The sequence below is a fragment of the Miniopterus schreibersii genome (assembly GCF_964146895.1).
Source record: "Miniopterus schreibersii genome assembly, chromosome: 4".
NCBI classification, from domain to species: Eukaryota; Metazoa; Chordata; class Mammalia; order Chiroptera; family Miniopteridae; genus Miniopterus; species Miniopterus schreibersii.
The window spans coordinates 48,802,790-48,820,349 of record NC_138105.1 but is presented as its reverse complement, the minus strand read 5'-3'; the positions used below and the strand labels follow the sequence as shown (position 1 = coordinate 48,820,349).

The 17,560-nt window shown below is 41.7% G+C and overlaps 2 pseudogenes across 2 annotated transcripts; both read right to left on the bottom strand.

Moving 5' to 3' along the window:
• Positions 1–5,566: 5,566 nt before the first annotated feature.
• LOC308556247 (tripartite motif-containing protein 60 pseudogene) lies at positions 5,567–6,940 on the bottom strand (annotated as a pseudogene). The gene has a single exon. The product of its transcript is annotated as a tripartite motif-containing protein 60 pseudogene (transcript).
• A 7,422-nt stretch (positions 6,941–14,362) lies between these two features.
• LOC308556373 (tripartite motif-containing protein 60 pseudogene) lies at positions 14,363–15,733 on the bottom strand (annotated as a pseudogene). The gene has a single exon. The product of its transcript is annotated as a tripartite motif-containing protein 60 pseudogene (transcript).
• Between the last annotated feature and the right edge of the window lie 1,827 nt (positions 15,734–17,560).

Below are 17,560 nucleotides of genomic sequence, written 5' to 3'. Positions count from 1 at the left end.
CTTGCGCCAACCAACCAATCAATCAGTGGAGACCACAATCCTGAAAGAACACACCTGAAAAGCTGCTGAATATTATAATGAAATCTTTCCCTGGGACTCCCCTAAGATCTTTCCCCTTAAAACCATTAGGACAGAGGACCCAGCGCTCTCCCTCCTGGGCGCATGCTCATGCCTTTCCCTTTCTCTTCCCCTTTTGTTCCCCTTCCCCTTCCTCACCAGGCATGTTACCATTTTCTTCAGTCCCAAGCTCCAAAGGTCCTTTCCTTTTCCTTTATAACTTGTTTCCTAAGCCCATTTCTTCTAGGAGTTACTTCTTCCACCTCTGTAATTTTACCGAAATGAATATTCTCTTGCAGTTTGGGTCTTGGCTCTGAATTCTTTCCTAGCCAGAACCCAAGTATCGAGGTTGCTGAACCCAGGTCTGGTCTGACCCCACTGGATTAACACCCAGTGCTGTTCCTGCCACCTAGAACAAGGGCACATACTCAGGTTTCCGGTTTGATCCCGTGTTTCGCTCTCCCTCTCTTTTCCTCTCCCTCTAAAATTAGTAAATATATATATGTATATATATTTTGAAAAGTATATCTAGATATTTTTCATATTTGCTATGTAGATCTATTTCATGTATTGTTTTTAAATATTCACTGCCTCCTCAATGTAAAAAAAAAAAAAAGATGGTAGATTTTTTTTGGAAGTACCAGTGATGTAATAATTTTATTTTGTATAAATATTATAATTGCAAAGAATTTCTAATAGGTTCACATGTCTTTCCCAGGAGAAATGGGAAATCACAAATAAAGTATTATAGATAATTTCAATAAAAGAGGGATAAAACTGCTTGTCTTATGGTAGTTGGAAAACAAACACAAATACACCTGGGAACAGAATACCCCAAGAATTAAACCACAATCATGCCAGGGGGCAAGGCCACCCCTACCGTGGGGGGTGTTCTCCCCTAGTGCAAGGAGTTCCCTCTGTAGCAGGCAGTTACACAGACATGAGCAGAGCAAGGATGATGGGCCAACTCCTGGCCCAGAAAATCAGCAAAACCAGACAAGCAACACCACAGCTAACCTCAGTACTAGCTGCATTGAATAATGTGTCCCTGCTTCGGCTCCACCCTTCCTTTGCCTCTTTGTTTCCTAAACCCATTTATTCTATGAATAACTTCCTCTACCTCTGTGGTTTTCTAAATAAATTTTCTCTTATTGTTTGAAAACAAATAAAATAAATGGATGCCCTAGACGGTTTGGCTCAGTGGTTAGAGCATTGGCCCACACACTGAAGGATCCTGGGCTCTGTTCCAGTCAAGGTCATGCACCTGGGTTGCAGGCTCAATCCCAAGCCCTGGTCTGGGTGCCTGCTGGAGGTAACCAATGTGCCTCTCTCACATTGATGTTTCTCTCTCTCCCTCTCACCCATCCAATCTCTCTGAAAAGCAATGGGAAAAATGTCCTCGGGTAAGGATTAAGAAAATAAGCAAAACACAAGCCACTCAAAATTTGGTTCTGGTGTCAAGATTGCTAGTGGCACAAAAACACCAAGAGGGTATGAAATTGTTTATCACTCAGTTAAAGAGGCTTTATGTGGAGAGCAGGGAGACTATAGGTCCAAAAATGTCTGGAGAGAAGGGAGAAAGGCAACTAGCTTAGAGGTTTTGGGTGGTTTCCAGGAGGCTCTGGGGGGCAGTTCCTCTTCAGGCAGGGTCTGGGTGAGAACCGGTCCCTCAGCCCTCTGAAGGAGCACTCGGCTTGTCCTAATGGCTTGCCCAGATGTGGGGCAAAGGGTGAGATTAAAAGGAATCAACAGCCCGGCCGGGCATGGCTCAGCGGTTGAGCGTCGACCTAGGATCCCTGAGATCAGGGTTCGATTCTCGGTCAGGGCACATGCCCGGGTTGCGGGCTGCAGCCAATCAATGACTCTCCTCATTGATGTTTCTATCTCTCTCTCTCCATCTCCTTTCCTCTCTCTGAAATAAATAAAATAAAATAAAATAAAATAAAATAAAATAAAATAAAATAAAATAAAATAAAATAAAATAAAAGGAATCAACAAAGCCCTGGCCTGTATGGTTCAGTTGAGTGTCTCCCCATGCACCAAAAAATCAGTGGTTCAATTCCCTGTCAGGGCATATACCCGGGTTATGGGGGAGAGGGGTATCTAGCTGATCGATGCTTCTCTTTCACATTGATGTTTCTCTCTCTCTTTCCCTCTCCCTCTAAAAATCAATGAAAATATATATTTTTAAAAAGACACCAGCAAACATCAAAAATGTACTTGGGCTTTTTATTACAAGTACTCTCTATTAACATAGGAAGGAAGTAGAACACACAGGATAGTTTACAAGGTGGTTCAGCATCTGCCTTTGACTACACTCATTGTAAATGATTTTGAAGAAGGTCCAACACAGAAATAGGGCATAAGTTTTCCCGCAAAATTTTCACTGAATGTATACAAATATGATCTATTTTTCAAATTATAAAATGAAATCTCTCCCAACTCATAGTCCAGAAAAATGCCAATCCGCCCAAGGTTTACTGAATCCCCTGTGCCAAATGTACTAGTCCAGAGCTGAATCTTCCAACAGCCATTTCTTGGGGATGGTGACAAAAGAGCATTCCTTAGAAAAGATTCTTTACATGCGCCTAAGGACCATGCACCTGTACCTCCTATTTCCACTTGGGCTGGATCCCCAGTTGGGGGCATGCAAGAGGCAGCCAATCAATGACTGTCTCTCTCAGCATTTAGGTTTCTATCTCTCTCTCCCTCTCCCTTCCTCTCTGAAATCAATAAAAATATTTTTAAAAAGAATTATAGTTAATATACCGGGTTTAACTAAATTTAAAATAGTGGGACACTTGGGTTATTTAACTAACCATGGCAACTGAATTTTGTGCATATTGGAACATTATAAAGTGTGAACTGCCTGTGTGAGTTTCTGGTCTAAACATACCCTAATGCTACCACTGGCCTTCACAATGTCCCACCAATCATTTAAGTAGCTCCTGGGGCCCTGGCCCATGTGATCAGTTAGTTGGTTGAGTGTCATACCATGCCCAGAAAGGTCACCGCTGGATTCTGTCAGGGCACATGCCCAGGTTGGAGGTTCAATCCCAGGTCAGTGTGCATATGGGAGGCAACGGATCAATGTTTTCCTCTCACATTGATATTACCTCGCTGTTTCTCTGTCCCTCTCCATTCCTCTCTTATTAAAATCAATAAAAACATATCTATATTCTTAAAGATCCTAAGAACAATAAAAAAAAAGTAGCTCCGAGGCTACTTATCCACAGAAGTCTTTCCCAATTGAGGTTTTTGCCCCCCATTCATCCCATTGTGTTTAGACTTTAGTCTCAATGATTCGTTTTCTAATGAATCATCAAAATTTCAAAATATTTCTACCAAATAAAGAATGTTTTAAGACTTATTTTACTTAAAAGAAATATCTTCTTTATTGAGAGAAGTTATTGAACAACTGCAACGGTTTAATCAAACCATTGTAAATGTTTATTAATCTATTTATAAGTTAATTAAATTAAAGACTTTTAATTCTAGCACTGGTCACCCAGACGGGCGTGGCTCAGTGTTTGAGCATCGGCCGAGGATCCAGGAGATTGAAGTTCGATTCCCGGTCAGGGCACATGCCCAGGTTGCAGGCTCCATCCCCAGTTGGGGGCGTGCAGGAGGCAGCCGATCAATGACTCTTATCATTGATGTTTCAATCTCTCTCTCTCCCTCTCCTTTCCTTGCTCTGAAGTCAATAAAGATATATTAAAAAAAGAAAATGGAGTAAGAGAAAAATATGTCTCTTTCTGGTGTTGGCCTTCAAGGCTCTCAGTGTGATCCTTTAATGCTCCCTCTTTCTCTAGATGTAGTGACCCTGGGCTGTGACAACCCATGACTGAGATCCCTGGGTCAGCGATGGAACAGTGCCCTCCTGACCTACATTGCACTTTACCATAATAAGTATTAGCTTGTCTTGCTAAGCAACTGAGATTACCACAGCATAGCCTCACTACTCTGATCAGTACAGGGGTCTCTCTTACCTCAAAGAAAGCTCTACAGAACATATTTTCAAATCATGCAGATAGACAAATAGTACAGAGATTTGCAAAGTAAAACTTTATTCTATTTCCAAACATGGTAAACAATATACATACAGGCTTCCAAACAAAGGGGGTTCTAAAATGTTAGCAATTTTACATAATGTTATAAATGACTGTGACATTTGGAGGTTATCCACCAATTGTCAAAGTTAGGTTTACAGCTCAGGCCAGGTGACTCATTTCATTGGAGTGTTGTCTCCTACACCAAAAAGTTTGCAGGTTTGACTCCTGCTCAGGGCACATTAGTTTCAGGATCAGTCTCCAGTCAGGGTGAGGCCCAGAAGCAATTGATTGATGTTTCTCTCTCACATCAATGTTTCTCTCTCTCTCCTCCCACCCTTTCCTCTTTCTCAATATCACTGAACATATTGTCATATGAGGATTTTTTTAAAAAGTAGGTTTACATTTGATAGTAGGGGAAATAGTTTATTCTCACAATATTTTTTATTAATTACTTTATAATTTGTATCACTACTATAAACCTACTTTTGTTCAACCCTGCCCATGAAAATTATATAAAACATGAGACAAAAGCAAAACAATGAGAATTCCCAAATATTTATATGGAAAATAATAAAAAGTAAATAGAATGTGTTCCTTACAAAAACTTCTGACTTAGGTCAGTTAAATCTACAACACAGCCTCCTTAGAACTCAGCAAATGCAGCACAAAGCTGACAGGGCACCCTTGCCTAGGGAACCAGAGCGTTACAACACAAAGACTGAGGAGAAACCTCTGGTGGGGGTGCTTCACATCTGGATAATCCTGCTCACAATGCCAGGTTACATAGGGTGGAACCCAGCCAAAATTGGTTTCAAACGGTAAGGCTGATGATGACTCACCACATTCCAGAATATGAAAAAGGTTATTACATACAAGATGAAGTTTTAAGAAGAAAGTAGGGTGGATCTCAGAGTAGGTCCCAAAATGACTGAGAGCCCAGGAAAAAGAGACTAGCTTGTGGCGTTCATGGCAGTTACTGGGTGCTGCTGGTGGGAGCCTGCTGGCACTACTAGGGGCTTGGTTGGAACTTCCCACCAACACCCAAGAATGGAGCACCTGGGCTCTCTCATCAGCTTTCCTAGGTGCAAGGTAAGGGAGGAGAGAACAGTGAGTTCCAAAAGCTTTCCACAGTCAAACATCAAAACTAGAATCAGGCCCAGCCTGATGTGGCTCAGCAGTTGAGCATCGACCTAGGATCCAGGAGATCGGGGTTCTTTCCCGGTCAGGGCACATGCCCGGGTTGCGGGCTCAATCCCCAGTCGGAGGCCTGCAGGAGGCAGCCGATAAATGACAACTCTCACATCATTGATGTTTCTATTTCTCTCCCTCCTCTCTGAAATCAATAAAGATACATTTTTTTTAAAAAAACAAAAACTGGAATAAGAATCTTTATTACAAGCATTCCTACCAATAAGGGGAAAAAATAACCACATACTAAATTTCCTCCAAGTCATTCATCATTTGTCTCTGATGATACTGATTGTAAGAGATTCTGAAGCAGGTGCACTAGAGAAATAGGCCATAAGTTTTTCTGTGAACGTATCAGTGAATCTATACAAATATGACCTGTTATTCATATTATAAAATGAAACCTCTCCCAACTCATAGTCCAGAAAAATGCCAATCTGTAGCTGTTCTCTGGGGCATGGGCAGCCTGTATTAGTCCAGAGCTGATATTGCCAACATCCATTGCTTGGGGATGGTGATGTGAGGGTGTTTCTGGGGAAAGATTCTTTACACACACCTAAGAAGCATTCACCTGTGCCTCTTACTTCTACCTGCCAAAAATGCCTGCCAGCATCAAATCCCTCAGAACTCAGGACAGCTGGGTAAGAAGTAAATTCCTGGGGATTATGAAGACCATTGGCTGTCCTATACGTGACACTTTTTCTATCTCTTGAGGTAATGAGGCTTGGATGGGCAGTTTCAGGATTCAGGGTCAAATCTACCTGAAATGTGCTGATCATCTTATGAAGGCCCAAATAATGAGGGGGGAGAGAGCAACTCTCCTTCTTTAATTCATATGTAAAGACTGCTGGGCTCTCTAGGTTTTCATACCTGTTGTGGATACTTTCAATACCTGTGAGTAAATCCAGGTCTGTCTGCAAATATTTCTCTGCTATTTCACTTAACAGATTGTTTAGCATAAACATATGGTTTGAAATCTGCCTTCCATTTTCAGTTAGTTTTTCTTCAATATCCTTCTCTTCTATAACTAGGTTGGCATTAACTTCATCCTGCTCTCTTTGCAAGGTACACTTAAGTTTTTTACATTCACAGTGCAATTCCCTCCTCCAATTTTCAATCTTTCGCTTCACTTTGAAAGTTTTTGCAAGTTGCTTCTCGCATACCATTTCAGCATCTTCAACATCCACCATCAGGGGCAGAATGTAGCTTTTGAGCTTCCTCCTGTGATGAGCTGCAGCTTCCTCAATGGGCATCAGGGGGTGATCCCTGTGGTCAGAGGAGACCCTGCACTGGGTACACAACAGCTCCAGGTCCTTCTCACAGAACAGGGTAAGAACCTCATGGTGCTTCTCACACAGGGCTTTTTCCTCCTGCAGTTTCCTCTGGCTCTCTAAGGTGGGAATCTGCTTAACAATATTAGTCACATGACACAATTGGGTGTTCCTCCTGAAGTTCCTGTCAAGACAGGGGTGGAGGCAGACAGGACAGGGAAAGAAGTCCTGTAGATCTTCCCAGCGCTGGTGGATGCAGGAGCCACAGAAGTTGTGCCCACACTCAATGGTCACTGGGTCTCTCAGGTAACCCAGGCAGATGGGGCAGCTGGCCTCTGCTTGGAGCTCGGCCAGGGAGGCTGCAGAGTCCATGGTGCAGTGAAGGTGTCTGTCTGAAGAGATTCTCTACAGTCAGTGTGATCCTCCAGGAGCTAGAAAAAGTGAGAAGCTGATGTCTGCCCAGTCCTTGCTCACTGTGGAAGGCAGTAGGAGCTTCCAAGAAGAGTCCCAGCCACCATCTGATGTCCAGTCTTCCTGTCACCCTCTCCTGTATTTAACGCCACAGTGCCCCAAGGGATGTACAATATGGGTGGTCAAAAACCCAGCACAATCCAAGTCATATGTGGATTCTGTGGACAAAATAATAATGCCATTTAAAGGACAGGTTAATCAGCATTCATTCTTCTTTCCCCGTATGAAGAGTAAGTCAGGTAAACAAAACAATTTATCATGACAATATTTACGGACAAGTTAGCTATGAAGACTATCATCTATTTTGCAACTCTAAAGAAATTAATCCATTTAGGCAGATTTATCATTGGCCTCACCAATCACTGAAAGAATGACTAACAGTTATCATAGAACTATAGATGTGACTGCAGAATACTATTTGTGAAGAAGTTTTGCCAGAAAAATGAACCTAAATCCCATCAAGCAGAGGTCCAACCACCTATTTACAGGAAATCTAAGGGATGGAGAAACATGTGAAGGATGACCTCGTCAATGTAACGTGTCAACTTGATTGGGTCCCCGGATGCCCAAATCGCTGGTGAAACTAGCCCTAGATGCGGCTGTGAGGGGCTTTCTGGGGGAGATTAGTATTTGAATTGGTGGGTGAGCAAAGCACAGGGTGCTCTCTCCTGTCAGTGGGCATCATCTAATCCACTGAGGGCCTGGAGAGAACAAAAACTGAGGGAATGTTGAATGCACTCTCTGCTGGACTGCATAAGCTACCACATCCACCTTCTATCCTGGGTGCTCCTGGTTCTCAGCCCTTCAGGCCCAGACTGGAATCAGTACCATTTGTTCTCAGATTCTCAGGCCTTCCAACTACACCACCATCTTTTTTGGGGCTCCTCCTTGCAAACTGCAGGTCATGGGACATTTCCATAAATTTGTGAGCAAATATTTTTTAATAAATCTCTTTTTGATAAATCTTTAAAAAAAAATAGAGTGATGGAAAGAAACATGACAGGGTGATGAACACACAATACAATATACAGATGATGTATTATAGAATCGTGCACCTTAAACCTATATAATTTTGTTAACCAATGTCACCACAATAAATTCAATAAATAAATAAACAAACAAATAAATAAATAAATAAAGCCCATGGAGGGAGAATATAGAAATTAAAATACACTTAAAACCATACTAAGAAATTATTATGTATAAATCTAATTTTATTCCATTTGGAAATACTTTATCAAAATTCAATTGGGAAGTTGGATATCCGAGGATTAAAATATTGACAATTATGTTCGATTGAGATAATAAATAGCTTTAGAAATATTTAAAATAAGAAAGTCTTCTATGAAACATGTTACAAGGGAATTTGTATGATGTTTAGCGATTTCCTTCACAAAAATGGAAAGTGGTTGCCCTGGCCAGGTGCACCGTTGGTTGCAGCAGCAGCATCCTGGACACCAAAAAGCTTTTGGTTCCATTCCTAGTCAAGACACATGCCTAGGTTGCAGGTTTGATCCCCAATCTGGGCATGTATGGAAGGCAACCAATCGACGTTCCTCTCTCACACCAAAAGAGTAAAGGATTCGGTAGGACTATAGATAAGCAGTGGCAAAAAGTTTACAGTTTATAGCACATGGGTTTTCCATACCTGGGTTCATGATTATCCCTCTCTCCTATTATGGATGCCTAAAATATTCTTTGATTTAAAATTTTTTTTCCTTAAAGACTCACCTTTTGAATTCTATTTCAGTTCTTTCTGCTGTCTTCTAGCCAAGACAGCATCTCCTACTCCCTTCTTTAAGCTTCATCTATTTCTCTTCATGTCAAAGCTCTCAGCCCCACTCCACCTCCTTTCCTCCTCACAGCTGTTTCAAAGCGGTCCCCTTTCTCCACTCTAAATCCATCGTCTTCTTTCCTGTTCCCACTTGTCTTCCCCACCCAAGAAATCTCCCAAACCGAGATAAATTGAGACTGAGGAAAGACCAAGGCAGGCATTAAAGTTCCATTTGCTTGTAGGTTATGTGGGTTGGATTCCAGGACTTATCTCAGACTACCTGGGTCACTGGGGATGGGCTTTTGGATCCCCTGTTCTTTCAGACACACATGGAACAAGGAAAATAACACTCAGCACCCCTTTCAGTTTGGTGTCAGCATACACATAAATGTAGACAAACTTTTTGGAACCTCTGGATTTAAACAATAAGAATTTAACACTAGACACATGAGACACTCTGGAAAGCAATTCCACAAAAGGCTTCTGACCAGCACCTCTGGGCACTTTATGACACACAAATACTAGTCACCTCTTTGGTCAGGTTGGGATCAGGGTACCTGTATTTCTAGCAACAACTTAGGTGACTTAGGACAGGCTCACCTAGGGACCCAAACAATAATAAAAACATGTGTCTGAAAATTACCTGAATCCAAGTTAGGATCAGCTTGCCTGTTGTGGTCCAGGTCCTGCTAGAGTAGCCTCAGAGGAAACCAAAGTTCTCACAGTGCTTGCACTTCCCATACACGGATCCTCTGGATTCCCAGCTCACCTGGTACCAGCTTCCTCTGGGAAAGTCTGTGAAGTGAGTCTCCAGGAAGGGTCTCCGAGGCTAGTCTTGGCCAGTTGTGTGGTTAGTGTTGTGACCCTGGCACATATATACCGCTAGGAGGGTGGAGCTATTAGAACCACGCCCACCAAAGACTGGTGGCTCCTTCCTCAAGGAGGAGAATGTGGGTCAGGGTGGGGGTTAGTGGATCTTCAAAAGTGCAGGTTGATGGGAGGCGTGGATCTCCCATGATTTAATCAGGTCGGCAGAGGATTGACACTGTTAACTTGCATGATCTAATTTGTACTTTTGGAATTGCCCCTTGACCCTCTCAACACCCTTTAATCCCATCTTTGCTGAAGGAGGAAATGAAACCTGAAAGGCTAAGGGAGGCCTGTTTCTTTTCTCACCTTGGAATGTGTAGCTCTGAAGCCCACCAGTTTCACCCTCCTGTCATCTCCAGCACTGTGCACTCCTGCCCTCTCTCTCCACACTCAGGACGTGGCACCCTTCTGCCTCAGGACTTTTGCAAAGGCAGGTTTTGTCCATGGCATCTCCTTGCCTCATATACATTGTTTACCCTTTGTACTGCCTATTGTTATTTTCTTTGAGAAGCAATCTTAGCTCTAAAATTCTGTATCCCAGTTTACTTGGGGCAGATTGCTTATTAGGGAAACTGGTATTCATATTGATTGCCAAAAATTTACCCAGTGTCTTTTTTTAAATTTAGCAATTATGGTTGACACCATCTTCATTCTTTTATTACTATTTTTTTAAATATATCTTTATTGATTTCAGAGAGAGGAAGAGAGAGGGAGAGAGAGACAGAAACATCAATGATGAGAGAGTCATTGATTGGCCCGCAACCCGGGCATGAACCCCGATCTCCTGGATCCTAGGTCGATGCTCAACCGCTGAGCCACGCCAGGCTGGGCACAATCTGCATCCTTTAAAATTCAAACATTTATTATATGCAACCAATACCAACCTACAGAACAGTGAGTCCTACCAAGCAAAAAACTAGTACAGAATCACAGTTGATTCTTGTCAATCTGGTTGCCAAGAACAGAGTCGTTAAGCAAAGAGACATGAATAAAGACTGACTAGTCACATTCAAGTGACTTTGCTGCCAGATGACTAATGAAATCACTAAAAAACATTGCAATGGAGTTCTAAGCTCAGGTGGAAGACTGCTGTTGGTTAGTGTGAAGAAGCCAACATACAATTTCTTGACATAGCCTATTCTAAAACAATTGTCTCTTTAAGTAAGTTCCATCAGGATTCTGTTTTTCCTCACAGAGTATTTCTGTATTCTAACCCTTACTCCATACAGAAGTGGGATTTACCAGCCCAACACCGAGATCATTACAAATAAGATAAATTAGCCCCAGGGAAGACATATATTTTCTGAAAAATGTTAGTAGAAACATGAATGTGAAAGGTCCTTTGGTGACAACTCAGAATGAAATGAGGAACATGTTATATGATACTGAAGAAAAGGTGATTCTTGTTATGCAGTGACAGAAAACATAGCTGAGTTGTGTACTGCCACTGTGTGGAAAGCAGAATTTGTAAGTGATGAACTTGCTGAGGAGAGTAATCTCCTGTGGCTGGAGAATCCATCTTCTGGGCCCATATTGTTTCTACCTTAAGAATTATAGTTAAGCTTGGCCTGCGTGGCTCAGTGGTTGAGCATTGACCTATGATCCAGGAGATCTGGATTCAATTCCTGGTCAGGGCACATGCCCAGGTTTGGGGCTTGATCCCCAGCTGGGGACGTGCTGGAGGCAGCCAATCAATGACTCATCATTTAGGTTTCTCTCTCTCTCTCCCTCTCCCTCCCCCTCTGAAATCAATAAAAATATTTTTTTAAAAATAGAATTATAGTTAACATACCGGGTTTAACTGAAATTAAAACAGTGGGACACTTGGGTTATTTAAGTAATCATGGCAACTGAATTTTGTGCATATTGGAACATTATAAAGTGTGAACTGCCTGTGTGAGTTTCTGGTCTAAACATACCCTAATGCTACCGCTGGCCTTCACAATGTCTCACCAGTCATTTAAGTAGCTCCTGGGGCCCTGGCCCATGTGATCAGTTAGTTGGTTGAGTGTCATACCATGCCCAGAAAGGTCACTGCTGGATTCTGTCAGGGCAAATGCCCGGGTTGCATGTTCAATCCCAGGTCAGTGTGCATATGGGAGGCAACAGATCGATGTTTTCCTCTCACATTGATATTACCTCGCTGTTTCTCTGTCCCTCTCCATTCCTCTCTTATTAAAATCAATAAAAACATTGCCCAGCCGGGCGTGGCTCAGTGGTTGAGCGTCGACCTAGGATCCAGGAGATCCGGGTTCGATTCCCGGTCAGGGCACATGCCCGGGTTGCGGGCTGCAGCCGATCAATGACTCTCTCATCATTGAGGTTTCTATCTCTCTCTCCCTCTCCCTTCCTCTCTCTAAAAAATCAATAAAAAAATATATTTAAAAAAATAAAATCAATAAAAACATATCTGTATTTTTAAAGATCCTAAGAACAATAAAAAAAAAGTAGCTCCGAGGCTACTTATCCACAGAAATCTTTCCCAATTGAGGTTTTTGCCCCCCATTCATCTGATTGTGTTTAGACTTATTCTCAATGATTCATTTTCTAATAAACCACCAAAATTTCAAAATAGTATTGCTTTATGTTTCTACCAAATAATGTTTTAAGGATTATTTTACTTAAAGAAATATCTTCTTTATTGAGGGAAGTTATTGAATAACTGCTATAAGATTAAGTCAAACCGTTGTAAATGTTTATTAATCTATTTACAAGTTAATTAAATTAAAGACTTTTAATTCTAGCATTGGTCATCAAATTTCATTAATGTCTAATTGCAATCAGGAATTATGGCAAACAGTAGCTTTTCACCTCACAATGCATGCATTCTTCTTCAAACCTTGCAGATAAGTAGGGCCTTGAAATTATTTTCAGAAAATGGAGTAACAGAAAAATGTGTGTCTCTTTCTGGTGTTGGCCTTCAAGGCTCAGTGCGGCCCTTTAATGCTCCCTCTTTCTCTAGTTGTAGTGACCCTATGCTGTGACAACCCAGCCTTAGATCCCTGCGTGGGAAATGGAACAGTGCCCTACTGACCCTACATTGCACTTACAGGGATAAGTACTAGTTTGTCTTGCTACGCAACTGAGATTACCACAGCATAGCATGGCTACTCTGATCAGTGCAGGGGTCTCTCTTACCTCAATGAAAGCTCTACTGAGCCTCTTTTCAAATCATGGAGATAGACAAATAGTAGAGAGATATACAAAGTAAAACTTTATTTCCAAACATTGTAAACAATACACATGCAGGCTTCCAAACAGGAGCATGTTCTAAAATAGATGCAGATACATGGAAGCATGCAACAGACTGACAAATCTCAAGGGAAGGAGGGTTGGGGTATGGGAAGAGATTAACCAAAGAACTTATATGCAGATATGCATAACCCATGGACACAGACAATAGTGAGGTGAAGGACTGAGGAGGGAGCAGGATTGGGGTAGAAGGGGGTTAAGAAGGGGCAGGGGGACATCTGTAATATTTTCAACAATAAAGATAAGTAAAATTTTTAAAAAGCAATAAAGGAAATAAAAAATAAAATGTTGGCAATTTCACACAATGTTAAAACTAGTATGTGATATTTGGAGGTTATACAGGGGTTGTCAAAGGTAGGTTTACAGCCCTTGCTGGGTGGTTCAGTTTGTTGGAGTGTGGTGTCGTACACCAAAAAGTTTATAGGTTCAATTCCCAGTTAGGGCACATACCTAGGTTTCGGTTAGATCCCGGTCAGTAAGAGGCAATCAATTGAGGTTTTTCTCTCACATCAATGTTTCTCTCTCTCCCCCCACCTTCCTCTCTCACTATATCAATAAACATATCCTCAGGCGAGGATTTTTTTTTAAAGTAAGTTTATAGTGTTTAGTACTCAAAATAGTTTATTCTTCTATTATTTTTTATTAATTATTGTATTATTTGTACCACTACTTTAAACTTACTTTTGCTTACTCTTGTATATGAAAATTACTTTATAAAATATGAGACAAAAGCAAAACAATGAGAATTCCCAAAAATTTATATGAAAATAAAAAGTAAATAGAATATGTTCCTTATCAAAACTTCTGATTTAGGTCAGTTAAATCTACAACACAGCCTGGGTAGAACTCAAACAAATGCAGCACAAAGCTGAAAGGGCACCCTTGCCTAGGGAACCAGAGCCTGTTACAACACAAAGACTGAGGAGAAACCCCTGGTGGGGGTGCTTCATATCTGGATAATCCTCACAATGCCAATGGTGGTGACCAGGTTACACAGTCAGTATGGAACTCATCCAAAATTCGTTTGAAATGTTAAGACTGATGATGACTCACCACATTCCAGAAGAGTATGAAAAAGTTTATTACTCACATGATGAGGTTTTGGGGGAGAGAATAGGGTGGATCTCAGAGTAGGTCCCCAAATGACTGAGAAAATGGACTACTTTGTGCTGTTTATGGTGGTTACTGGGTGCTGTTGGTGGGAGCCTGCTGGCACTACTAGGGGCTTGCTTGGTTGGAACTTCCCACCTGCACCAAAGGCTCTCTCATCAGCTTTCCCAGGTGTGAGGTAAAGGGAGGCGAGAAGGGTGAGTCCCAAAAGCTGTCAACAGTCAAACATCAAAACTGTAATCAGAATCTGCATTACAAGCATTCCTTCCAATAACAAGGGAAGAAAATAACCACATACTAAATTTCCTCTAAGTTGTTCATTCGTCTCTGATACTGATTGTAAGAGATTTTGAAGAAGGTGCACTAGAGAAATAGGGCATAAGTTTTTCTGTAAACGTATCAGTGAATCCATACAAATATGACCTGTTATTCAAATTATAAAATGAAACCTCTCCCAACTCATAGTCCAGAAAAATGCCAACCCGCATGACATGTCCTCTAGGGCATGTTCCGCATATACTAGCACAAAGCTCAATGTGCCTGCAGCTATTGCTTGGGGATGGTGATATAAGACTATTTCTGAGGGAAGATTCTTTACACACACCTAAGGACCATTCACCTGTCCCTCTTACTTCTACCTGCCAAAAATGCCTGCCAGCATCAAATCCCTCAGAACTTAGGACAGCTGGGTAAGAAGTAAGTGCCTGGGAATTATAAAGACCATCAGGTGTCCTATATGTCACACCTTTTCTATCCCTTGAGATAACGAGACTTGGATGGGCAGTTTCAGGATCCAAGGTCAAATCTACCTGAAATGTGCTGATCATCTTATGAAGGCCAAAATAATGTGGAGGGAGAGAGCAACTCTCCTTCTTTAATTCATATGTAAAGACTGCTGGGCTCTCTAGGTTTTCATACCTGTTGTGGATACTTTCAATACCTGTGAGTAAATCCAGGTCTGTCTGCAAATATTTCTCTGCTATTTCACTTAACAGATTGTTTAGCATAAACATATGGTTTGAAATCTGCCTTCCATTTTCAGTTAGTTTTTCTTCAATATCCTTCTCTTCTATAAGTAGGCTGGCATTAATTTCATCGTGCTCTACTTCTAAGGAACACTTAAGTTCTTTACATTCATAGTGCAATTCCCTCCTCCAATTTTCCATCTTTTTCTGTACTTCAAAAGTTTTTGCAATTTGGTTTTCATACTCTGTTTCAGCATCTTCAACCTCCACCATCAGAGGCTCAATGTAGCTTTTGAGCTTCCTCCTGTAACGAGCTGCAGCTTCCTCAATGGGTATCAGGGGGTGATCCTGGTGGTCTGAGACCTTACAATGAGGACACAACAGCTCCACGGCCCTGTCACAAAAAAGAGTCAAAACCTCATGGTGCTTCTCACACAGGGCTTTTTTCCCCTGCAATTTCCTCTGGCTTCCCCTGGTGGGAATCTGCTTAACAATATCAGTCATGTGACATAATTGGGTGTTCCTCTTGAAGTTCCTGTCAGGACAGTGGTGGAGGCAGACAGGACAGGGAAAGATGCCCAGTAGATCTTCCCAGCACTGCTGGATGCAGGAGTGACAAAAGTTGTGCCCACACTCAATGGTCACTGGGTCTCTCAGGTACCCCAGGCAGATGGGGCAGCTGGCCTCTGCTTGGAGCTCGGAAAGGGAGGCTGCAGAGTTCATTGTGTAGTGAAGGCGTCTGTCTGAAGACACTCTCTTCAGTCAGTGTGATCCTCCAGGAGCTAGAAAAAGTGAGAAGCTGATGTCTGCTCAGTCCTTGCTCACTGTGGAAGGCAGTAGGAGCTTCCAAGAAGAGTCCTGGCTGCCACCTGATGCCCAGTCTTCCTGTCACTCTGTCCTGTATTTTATGTCTTTTCCTCCAATTAAAGATGGGCTGTGGACTCCTTGTGATAAAAAAAAACACAGCACAATCCAAGTCAAAAGTGGTTTCTGTGGACAGAATGATATTGCCATTTAAAGAACAGTTCAATCAGCAATTAATCCTACCATCCCTGTATGAAAAGTACCTCTGGTAAACCAAATTATTTACCATGACAATATTTAAGGAGTTAGCTATGAAGGCTATCTTCTCTTTTTCAACTCTAAAGGAATTAATTGTTCTAGGCAAATTTGTCATTGGCCTCAACTATCACAAAAAGAATGACTAATAGGTATCATAGAACTGTTGAACGGACTACATAACACTATTTGTGAAGAAGTTGTGCCAGAAAAATGAACCTAAACCTCATCAAGCAGAGGTCCAACCACCTATTCACAGGAAACATAAGGGACAGTGAAGCATGTGAAAGTTGACCTGGTCAGCTTAACGTGTCTATTTGATTGGGCCACTGGATGCCCAGATTGCGGGTGAAATTAGTTCTAGGTGTAGCTGTGAGAAGATTTCTGGAGAGATTAGTATTTAAATTAGCAGATGAGCAAAACAGATGGCCCTCCTCAATGTCAGTGGGCATCATCCAGTCCTCTGAGGGCCTGAAGAGAACAAAAACTGGGGAAATGTTGCATTCACTCTCTGCTGGACTGCATAAACTAGGACATCCACCTTCTATCCTGGGTGCTCCTGGTTCTCAGCCCTTCAGACCCTGGCTAAAATCTGTACCATCTGTTCTCAGATCCTCAGGCCTTCCAACTACACCACCTTTTCTGGGTCTCCTCCTTGCAGACTGCAGGTCATGGGGCATTTCAGGTTCTATAACCTTGTGAGCTAATACTTTTTATAAATCTCTTTCTAGATACATACCACTAATTCTGTTTTTCCTATAAACCATTAGTAATACGTAACTAATCAGTAAAATCCAGACTGTGATAAACTTCACTGAAAATTCAACCATGTTTTTTGACACAAATGTAAACAGAAAATAAAAAACCCATGGAGGAAGAATACAGGAATTAAAGTACATGTAAAGAAAATACTAACCAATTTCTATGATTCTCTGCTCTATTCTAGCCAGTTTCTACTACTCCCTTCTTCAAGCTTCAGCTCTTTCCCTTCATCTCAAAGCTCTCAGATCCACTTTATCTCTTTTCCTCCTCACAGTGGTCTCATACTGGTCCCTTCTCCACTCCAAATCCATCATCTTCTGTGTTCCCACTTCCCATCCTCATCCAACAAATCTCCCAAACTGAGATAAACTGAGTCTGAGGAAGGACAAGGAAGGCATTAAAATTCCACCTGCTTCTGTTACATGGGTTGTATTCCAAATCTGATCTTGGACTACCTGTGTCATTGGGGATGGGTTCTCTGATCCCCTATTCTTTCAGGGACAAGTGGGACAAGGAAAATTACATTCACCTGCCCTTTCAGTTTTGTGTCAGCATATATACATAAATTTAAATAAACCTCTTGGAACCTCTGATTTTAAACAATAAGAATATGTGTGGCACAGAACTTAAGAATTTCTGCATAGTATTTCCATTTCTCTTCTGTGGTATAACAAGAAATATACTTGTCTTTGTCCCTAATTCCAGGCACAGAGCTCCTAAAACCCTTGA